Genomic DNA, 9,777 nt, shown 5'->3' with positions numbered 1-9,777 from the left:
CCACTTTCTAGCACAGTGCTATTTGTAGTTACTTTTGGTTTCTCTGCGAGACTGCAAATAAAAAGATGTAGACATTGACACTTGGTGAATACATTTAACTTTCCATTTAGCTATAGCTTTATTCACCATGACTGTAGGTAAGGCAGCAGCAAACAATCATTGACGTTTAAAGAACATTTTAAAAATAAATACCAGTGAAGGCTGACTGGTGCTTCTCACTGGTTTAATGGGCAGCAGGTTCAAAGGCAACCCAGAGGAACTGCCCCTTGGAATGATTTCAGAAATAGTAATACTTTTAAATTTGTTCTCTCCTTGATGGTGATGAATGCAGTGGAGCAAGGCGAACACTCCTGTCCCAAAAAACCCTACCAAGCTGTAACATACAAGTAGCTTCATGAGGCAAACATGGTCCTTGCTTGGGTCAAAAAGAGCTTCAGGTCAGCATGAAGCAGTGTTCTTGGCCAGAACCTGGCACTGAAGATCTGGTTGTAGAGTTGCTATAACATGCAGTTCCTCTGCCCAGGGGTTTTCATAGCTAAGACGTGGTCTCCTTGCGTACAAGGACAGACCAGTCTCCCTTTAATTCTCCTTCCTGTAACAAACTCACAGGGGTGCCTGTTAGTGGTGACATATTTTGCAGTGGAAGGCCACACTGCAGGTATTTATGCATTATTTCTTAGTGACTGTCCAGCAGTTTGCAAGAATGGCATAATATATATGTGGCACAAGCACCTGGGCCAGCCATGTGCTGTCACCCTGCTTGTCCTTGCCCATGAAGGGGAGGCGGCTTTGGAGGGATTTTGCAGCACGTTTCCCTGGGGCTGGCAGTGCCTCAGTAGAAAGAGTCCTCACCTCTTCCCAGGTTACAGGAACAGTGTCAGACCTGGATCGCTGCTCAAGAGACACGTTTGATCTCAAACAGTCACCAGGAGTAATGGAGGGGGAGGAAATGCATGAACAGCTTTCTGGACCATATGTGATGTTCCTACAGTTGATCTGCGCTGCTATCGAAGTTGCCAGGCACTGAGCTACCAAGATACGCACCAGCACTGCTGACAACCGTGACCTGGTTGTCAGATCCCCTACTTTTCTGGATATCGAAGTATTACACTCTCCTCCTGCCCCTTTGGTGTTTCATCTCCTCTTTCCCACAGTGTGTTTTTTCTGCCTAGAGACATCAGGCCAATGCTGTCCATTTTTCTCCTTATGCCCACCCTCCTTCCTGACATGAGCAAACTCCCACTCACACCGATTCCCCGGGCAGCCGGGGCATCAATCAGGGGTGTTTAGTTTTTATTTCTCCATCAGTCAGACAAGTACACACATACAAATAGCTCTTCTGACTTGCTGCTTGCCTGTACAAACCTCACTATCACTGTCCTCCACAAGAGAAACTGCAGGTCACTCAGATTTGGGCTGCTGCTTTTCACATTCAGTGAATTTCACTCTGCAACACTGTGCTGTTTCACACCCTATGTCAGGTGAGGAGGAAGAGGAGAGTGAACCTTCTTGTACTCTATGCTGTTGATGCACAATAACAACAAACACCCAAAGGCATTAATATTGCCCTTCAGGAGACTGGGCGGTGTGGGATCCCCTCGCTTTCACTGACTCATGCAGCCACCAACAACCCAAACCATCCGCAGGTGACTCATGCGGGCTCGGCCAGGTCAGCGTTGTGCACAGATGCTGCTGTCGTAAGCAGTTCTCCCAAGGTCTCTTCTGCATCTCCGAGGCAACAATCCAAGGCCAAGGGAATAGATGCACCAATTAAAGAACAAACTAATGCAACCTGTTGTGGAGATCAAAAGGCCGAAGTAAGCAAACAAAAGATGATTCTACGTTCATTACCAGGTGTGTACACTGCAACCCCCACAAACTCATGGCTTTTCCACCGTGCCTAGTGGCATGCCGAGGCCAGCTCTACAGAGCTTTGCTAGTCTCGTGGCTCAGGACTGCTTTGGGGCTGGGCTGTTCTTCTCTGTTTAAAGCTGGGCATGATACAAATAGTGAAAGGACATAGTCTGCCCCCACCAAAGGGAAAAGCATGGCTCCACTTTGTCCTGGTCCATGGGGACACCATCAGACCTCAGCATAAGGTGATTAATTCCTGTACTGCTCTTCAAAAGACCTTACCACCTGAGTATAAACCAAAACAACTGGTATGAGATGAGAGCTGGTGCGATTAGACCCACAACCAACTGAGAGGGAGGAGTGTTGACGGCAAGAAGAGATTTGGGCAAGGACTGATGAACAGGTTTCACTTGGATGAAGTTCAATGCACAGAATCTGTTCTGGAAGGACTGATCACCCACTCTGCTTGTTGACCTATTCCAGAGAGCTGAGCAAATTATCCCCTGGACTAGAAAGTCAACCTCTCCTGAGCAGGAAGAGTCCTGCTTCCTCTTCCCAGGGCTAATTACAAGTGAGAGCAGAAACCTTGCTGTGTGCTTCATCCTTCCACTAATGAAGAATCCTGTCAAACAGAAAATAACCATTGCAGAGGGCTTACAGCTCTAGTATAGAATTCACATCTACAGAAATGTCTTGTGGTCTAAAGCTTCCTAGAAATAATATAATTACTATTACATTCTACAGCTTCCACAAAAATTTGCTCTGAATCTATAAATCCCTGACCATGGCTTGCACCATGCAGAGTGATTTACAGCGGAGCGAACTGAACGCTAAGTGCTCTTATGCCATTTCGGTACCACTTTGCTCAGCTGTAAATGGCAGCCTGAAGTGCAAGACAGGGCCTTACTGCCCCCACAGTCCTTCACAGAACTCCACGATCCCTTTGGAAAAAGCAAAGCGATCCTGCTCTGTTCCTCATCCAGAGGCCATTCAGCACACATAAAATATGCATTCACCTTACCAGGTCAGGTCAAGGTAGTTTCTGTCTATTTCAGACCACAGCCAAGGTCAGCTGCTGCAGAAGAAACACAGTGGACAGTGGTGGAGCAACCTGTCCACGGGATAATATGCTTTCTAGTCCCATCAGGTCTTTCTAGTCCCACATGTAGGAGCTGGTTTGTGCCCTGAAGCGTGAAAATCCATTTCAAATGCAGTTGTGTCTGAATCAAGAACGCCTCATGCCTGTGCTCACTTCATTAGCTCATCCGAGAAAGCTACAGGGAAATTCAAGCCTGCAACTAAGTGAACAGGGCCTTAGGACCCAAAACTCAGTCAGCAAGAACAGCGATAGAGTCGAGCTGTCATCTATGAGAGGTGGGAGAGGAGATTTGAGTAGCTCTGGCAGTTCTCTGTAATCCCATGTATGATGGTGTTATCCAAATAAAAGGAAATGCTTTGAAAGCTTAACCTCAAACAGAACAAAGGGACATTGGGTCTCAAATATAAAAGGTTTGTTTGTTTCCTCCTCTTATTTAACACCTAATATCAATAGAGATGTTTTTATAAAGTTGTTTTTAAGAAGAACAAAGAGACGTTCTGATGTGAGAGGAAGCTAGAGCCTCTCACCTCTCTAAGCTGAAATACTCTCTAAGTATGAAATACTGTGAATGGGAAAAGAGTATGAAAACCCAGGAATCTTGGTCTTTGCCCCAAACTGGGTTAAATGTGATCAGCAAGAGCAAAGACTGCAACACTACGCTCATGCTAACTCACACTAACTCATGGTGTGGTCCCCTCTGTGCATCTGCTTTACATGTCTGGTGTCATGCAGTGCAATTCTGCTCACTCTGCTTGCGGACTGAGGTTGCAGAGTTTCTTAGGGTATTTTTTTTTCTTCCGCTGTATTTGTGGAATATCTGGCGAGTTTACAGAGCGCCAAATCCACCTCTGGCCTTGAGATTGCTAAACTGTTATGTGTACAAAGATTTACTTTACAGGTGAATGTGAAAGAAAGTGCTTTAGTTAAGATGATCCCCTTCTAACTCTCCACCATAAATCTCACCATCGAGGCAGGACAAAGCTACCAACTCCAGTTCCTTCCTACTGCAGAGGAGCCTGGGTGCCCCAGCTGCAGTCTTATTTGCTATTTCCACCCCCACTCTTTATTTTTCCCCCTAATTTCCCAGATGAGAGCTAATTCAAGTAGTTAGTTATTGCTCCTTGTAGCTGCTGGATCAGGTAGAGGCTGTTCTTTTTCTTTATTCCTTTGTGGCCCATGGGGAGTCAGGCTCCATATAAAATTGAGATGCCATTGAAGCGTTTCTGTTTGCCAGACTATTGTTTGTCCTTTTAAAGGCTGCAGACCCATGCCATTCTTCGTGAGCAAATGCTGGCTGCCTAAAGGACAAACCAAAATGACTATTTAAGGCACTAAAAAAGGAAATAATTTAAAACAGAGCTGATTAAAAGGAAGAAGCTATTCTTCCAATGAGAAGTGAATTGCTTTCAGCTGGCTTTAGCACTGAGCTTTGCTTGCAATGAGAACCAAATACCAGTTGCCTGATACTGCAAGTATTTTGGAGGCACTTCATCAGCCGTGACTTCAGTTTTTCCCTGTAACTGCAAAACAACACTAGTTCTGCTCAGTGATTTTTCCTTTGGCCATGCTGTCCAGAAGCTAACAAGGCTGCTCTTAAAACAGCTTTTAAAGCCCAAACTCTGTCTTTGAACAGCCACTTGCAAGCCCTCGCACAGCCTTGGTTGCCTAAATAGCAAGAGGTTCAAGAAAAATTCAAGCAACGCCGCGCATCTTTTTCCCAACGTGACAGTTTGTGTTCTTCAAAACACTCCAAAGATTGTTGGTGACATGCTGGGTTTTCAGCACACTCAGAGAAGAGGAGAAAATGTGGAAATGGAGGTGCAAGTACTAAAGTTTTGCCAGGTGAAGACCTGTTTTCTCAATTCAAGGCTCACTCCCCAAACACACAGAAAAATGCTGCTAGGAGCATCTGCTTTTCTAGTAGTTTGCTCTGTCAAAGCCCTCCTTTTCAGAGGAAAAAAAATCAACAGTTATTTGACATAGGGTGCTAGACGGTGTATCTCAAAACGCAAGGAATAGTTCTGAGAAAAGGACTGTGTTAGATCAACCTATCTGACTTCAGTGACCATTCATAGGCAGATCACTGAATTACACTAATATCTTCAGTCTTATTTCACCCTGACTCTGAAGATCAGCAATTGTCCTGAACAACACTAGAGCCAAACCTCTGCAGAGCTGATCCAGATATTTTAGTAATAAACCCTACTCTCTTTTGAAAATGACATTTCGTTCACTCCGGTCTGTCCAGTCATGAAAACCTCAGCCTGCTTTGGGTTCAAACTCAGCCAAATATTTGAGGCTGTTATTAACCACAAGACCTACACTAGCAAAGAGGGGGAAACCTCCCCAACATGGAAAACAAGGATAGACGAATCCACACTTTCCCCAGATTTACTGAAGGAGTTTTAAGGTACTTTAAAGTAATTGATTTTGCAATGCCTAATATTCAGTTCAGATTTAAACTGGCCCATAATTTTGCTTCCCAACTTGAAACCCTCTTAAAAACCACAGATGTGGCAGGAATGTAAGTTCATGGACACATTTAGGCTCATGGTTCCAACCTTCAATCACAACCATCTGATTCCTCTGCTCCATGTGTTACGAGACGGCTGTTGTTTCACAGTTCAAAAATATCTCACTTCGCCTCACCAAAGGGAACTATCAGCTGCTCCTGGATGCAATGAAGCTGATAAGAATAAGTGATTCTGGTAGAACTGCAACCCCTGGTGTAAGCAAGCAGACTCTCGCTGTCCCTGACAAACATGGCTTTGATCTGCGATGGGATGATCACAGCCTGGCCAGCATGTGAACCCTGCACACATGCAGAGACAAAAATGGTAATTTGGGATAAACAGGGGCTGCGGGATTCACTCTCAGAGTCCCGAGGCAAAGGACATTTTTTGGAACATCTCCAGAGTTGCAGTATTCCCTTTTTCTTGGAGAATTTATGAAATAATGCCACACTTTAGGGAGCAGTTTTTCTCATTACTAGATTTGTCCCATCTGTCTCATGAGATCACACAAAGTCCCTTTCGAGTTCAGTCTCTTCTTTAATTATTAACATAATTCCTAAATATTTCAGTGGGCGCTAAATATCTCCGCTCAGCAAAACGCAGCCTCAGCCCTGAGAAGATCCAGCCAGGAATGGCCCTCGGTCCCCATGCGCTGCTGGGGAGTCCTGCGGGAAGAGCTCAAGGGTGTAACTTCCCACGAGGTGTAACCTCCCACGGGGCTTTCACCTGGCGTGGGGCATCACGCACAGGGCACAGCTCCCCACGGGGATAACACGGGTGTAACCAGGTCCGGACATCCCTGTTCGAAGGGCAGCGTTCCTGCGGCTCCCGGGGCCGCCCCCCCGGGGCCGGGATCCCGGGTGGCGGCGGCGACATCCTCCGGTGTCCCCACTAGAGGGAGCGACACATCCAGCCTGGGAGCCGGCGGCGGGCGGGCTCCGTTCCGTGTCCCCCCGGCCCCGGGCGGCCAGGTTGGTGGGTCCCCCCGGGAGCTGCATCCCGCGGGCAGGGGGATGCCAGCCCCATCCCCTGCATCTCTCCCCGGGAGAAAAGGGCCCGAGTTGGGGGGTGAACAGCTCAGCTTACCTGCTGCATGGTGGTCCTGAACACACCACTCAGAGAGGAGGTCAAGGCGTCGAGAAGGTGAGAAACGGTTTTTGCCTGAAACACTTCACCTGCTGCAAGGCCAAGATGTGGGGGATATGGAGAGGGAGAGGAGGTGGTGGGAAATGAGGGTGAGAATATGCCGTTCTTTCTCTTAGGTCTCACATGTACCTGGAGGGTCTTCAAGGGACCTGTGGCTTCACCCTCGCAATCCTGGGAAGAAGAGTGTGAGCAAAGGCTGTGACCAAAGAAGAGGTTCACCAGAGACAGATGGAAAGCCAGTGGCTGGCAGACCCCATCCTGGCCAAACAGATGTGGGGACCAAACACCACCAGGGGCTGCACCAGCCTGGGGACACCCAGTGTGTCCCAGCCTGGGGAAGGGGCAGGTAGCAGTCACTGATGCTACAGTCCAGAAAGCCCAACTCACCGGCCCTGCAGCCTGGACCAGGGCTGGGTTTGGGTACAAGAAAACAGGTGACCTGGGACAAGGGTGCAATGAGGCTCACATCAGCAGCATGAGGAGCCTCTCCAGTGCTGGCGAGAGGTGCAGGGGTCTTGGGGTCTCTCCAGGCCCCTCCACGAGCCTCATACCATGTCTGCTCAGCCCTGTGGGTGGGGATGGGACAAGGGGGTCAGCAGGAAGGAGCCCCTGACCTTGCCTGGGGTGTGTGTCTCGCCCGGCTGCAGAGGAGAGACCAGCGATGCCAGGGCTGGCAGGCGCTGCAGCAGGAGCGCGGCCAGGGGGTTATTAATAACCTGCTGAGTCAGGGGGGGCTCTTGGGTTTCAGGATCACAAGACACAGACGCTGAGCAGCTCAGATGGTTCCCCTCCCATTCCTACTTCTTACATTGACAGGGACAACTGCTAAATTGGAAGGGGGCTGCAGCTGGAGCTGGGCACCTTTGAGACTCGCTCTATCTGCAGGACAGCCCGGCCCCATCCTGATGGTCACAGTGCCCAGCAGGGATGCAGGGCAACGGCTGGAGCTGTGACATCCCCAAAATATGAGAGCTGCCCTAAAGGAATTGAGGAAGGAGGGCTGAGGGAGACAAACAGCATTGATCAGCTATGTCAGCATGTAGCGGCTATACCAGCCCTATTTGCAATCAGCATAATCAAATCACATCATGGGGAGAATAATGAGTGCCATGGGTTTCACTGTCAGTCCTGCTTCCCTGCAGGGTCCTCTCTGCAACCCCCAAAAAGGCTGTGACTGGGGATGGAGCCTGGTGCTACCCAACGGGATGGAGCCAAGGACCTTGTAAGATGTAAAGAGAATTTAGAGGGCCTTGCAGACATGCACATTAGACAGTGTCTAATTGTAAGAGTTTTGCAAGGAATAAAAAGCCTCAGAGGACGGGCCAGCTCAAGCTCCAGCGAGACTGGATCGCACCTCCCAGAAATCATGTTGTCCCATCCTGGCTGCCACAGGGTCACCTGCATTGCCGTTGAAGCACTTGTCATTGTCACACAGGTGAGCTGAGGTCTGCTCTGGGACAGCAATTCCTTATGCATCACCATGGAAAAGCAGTTGGTGATGTGAAACAGATTAACTCTCAGCTGCAGCAGCCCATGGTAGCAGCGTGTGCTGCCACCGTACAGTTTCTCTGGCAACTACTGTGCGAGAGCAGCTGGACCAGCAAGAGCCATCCCGAGTCTAAGCCTGGCCCTGGGTGCTGGGGTCAGGGCAAGGGGGTGCAGGGACCCCTCGTGAGCTCCCATCGCTCACTGGTCGGGGCGCTGGGATCTGGACACTCACACCTAGAGCTCACTGGTATGGGGTTGTTCCCCTGTAGTTTTGCCGGCCCTGCTCCCTTCTCCTCCATTCTACCTCCCAGGTGCACTGGGACACAGTTATTTATGGAGAGGGGGAGCACCCCTGGTTTGCTGGCAGCGTGCTCTGTCCAGGCTGGCACCCAGCACCACCGTCTATTTTTCTACCCAGGACAGGACCAAAATAAGCCTGTCTCAGCCCTCCTCAGCAGCTGTTATGGACATCACACCGGCCACGCCGGTTGTCCCTGGCCCCTCTGCTGTCCCAGTGCTCAAACCCCGGCGTCTGCAATTGCTATTGCTGTAGCTGCCACTTGCAGTGGCTGAAATAAGTGAAGTGCTGAAGCTCTGCTCAACTTCGGTGTCCCCAGAGAGGTCTCATTTCATTGTATCATGCTGTCTGAGCAGCCGAGCCCCATTCATTTCAATTAGCCCGATAGCTCTCAAATCCTATTTACCTTTATGGATGTGTTAGCATCTTACGGCTTCCTGCACCAGTACAGATTTAAGGGTGAGCGAGGAACACTTGCCATGCGATATCACATGCTGTTAACCCTCACTGCACCCCTTGCGAGGCCAACCCACAGCAGTATATTTGCTGCAAAGAGCAAACTGAGGCACAGATAAAGCCGTATCGAAGGGACATGGTTGACCTCGCAGAGGTGGGAGCAGCCTGCAGCATTAACCCACAGATTATCGAGAAACCTGACCCATGCCTTTTGGTTTTAAAACGAACATTTTACACTTTAGGCAATGCATCTTTTGGCAGATAAAAACCAGAAAATCCCGGAAAGGCTGTAGTCCCATGAGTGTCCTTTTTGACTAGGTGCTCCCTCCCAGCAGGACCTGTCCTTAGGTCCATGTACCCCACTTGGATTCTAACAATCATTTACCATCGCAACACATTCCAGCACTTAAATAAGCTCCTTGAGAGGGAGAGATAAGGTATCAGCTTTCCGGTTCATCTTGCCAGTCTGTCTGCAGCAGATAAGCATGTTGGGCAGCAGGAAAAAGGTTATCTAGAAAGGAAGCGGAGCAACGGTTGCTGTTATTGCAGGAGGCTTTGAAAAAAAGTAACCCCACCAGGAATCCCGCAACCCATAGAAGCCCTTCCTGGCAGGACATGATTGATGGTTAGTGCCCAGCTGTGCCTTCCTCCGGGGGTGGGAGGAATCTGCCTGTATGGAGAGATGTTGAGACGGTCGTGCTTTCCCAAGGAAAGTCACGATTGGAGGCAGGTGCCCAAAAACCTGTTGCTTTCCCCCTCTTGCTCATCTCTTCTGCCTGTGCTCCGAGGAGCTGCAAAGGGAAGGGTTTGGTTTAGTGTCCCTGCTGCCCCTTCAGTACATTTTGAGTGGTTTTGGGCTGAGGAGTCTGCAAGAGGGAGCTTTTCTGCCCAAAACTCAGGCCCTGCTGTTCTGAGTGGTGTGT

The 9,777-nt window shown here is 49.2% G+C and overlaps 1 long non-coding RNA gene across 1 annotated transcript; it reads right to left on the bottom strand.

The window, feature by feature from the left end:
- Positions 1-6,519: 6,519 nt before the first annotated feature.
- On the bottom strand, positions 6,520-8,821 carry LOC308047554. The gene is made up of 3 exons (XR_013923034.1): positions 8,805-8,821; positions 6,742-6,783; positions 6,520-6,644 (listed from the first exon to the last, which is right to left on the bottom strand). It is a non-coding gene; the product is annotated as an uncharacterized lncRNA (long non-coding RNA).
- Positions 8,822-9,777: the final 956 nt, after the last annotated feature.

The sequence above is a fragment of the Nesoenas mayeri genome (assembly GCF_963082525.1).
Source record: "Nesoenas mayeri genome assembly, chromosome: 18".
In the NCBI taxonomy this organism is placed as follows: Eukaryota; Metazoa; Chordata; class Aves; order Columbiformes; family Columbidae; genus Nesoenas; species Nesoenas mayeri.
Note: the sequence above shows the minus strand (reverse complement) of the source record. Positions and strands in the feature narration are given on the sequence as shown.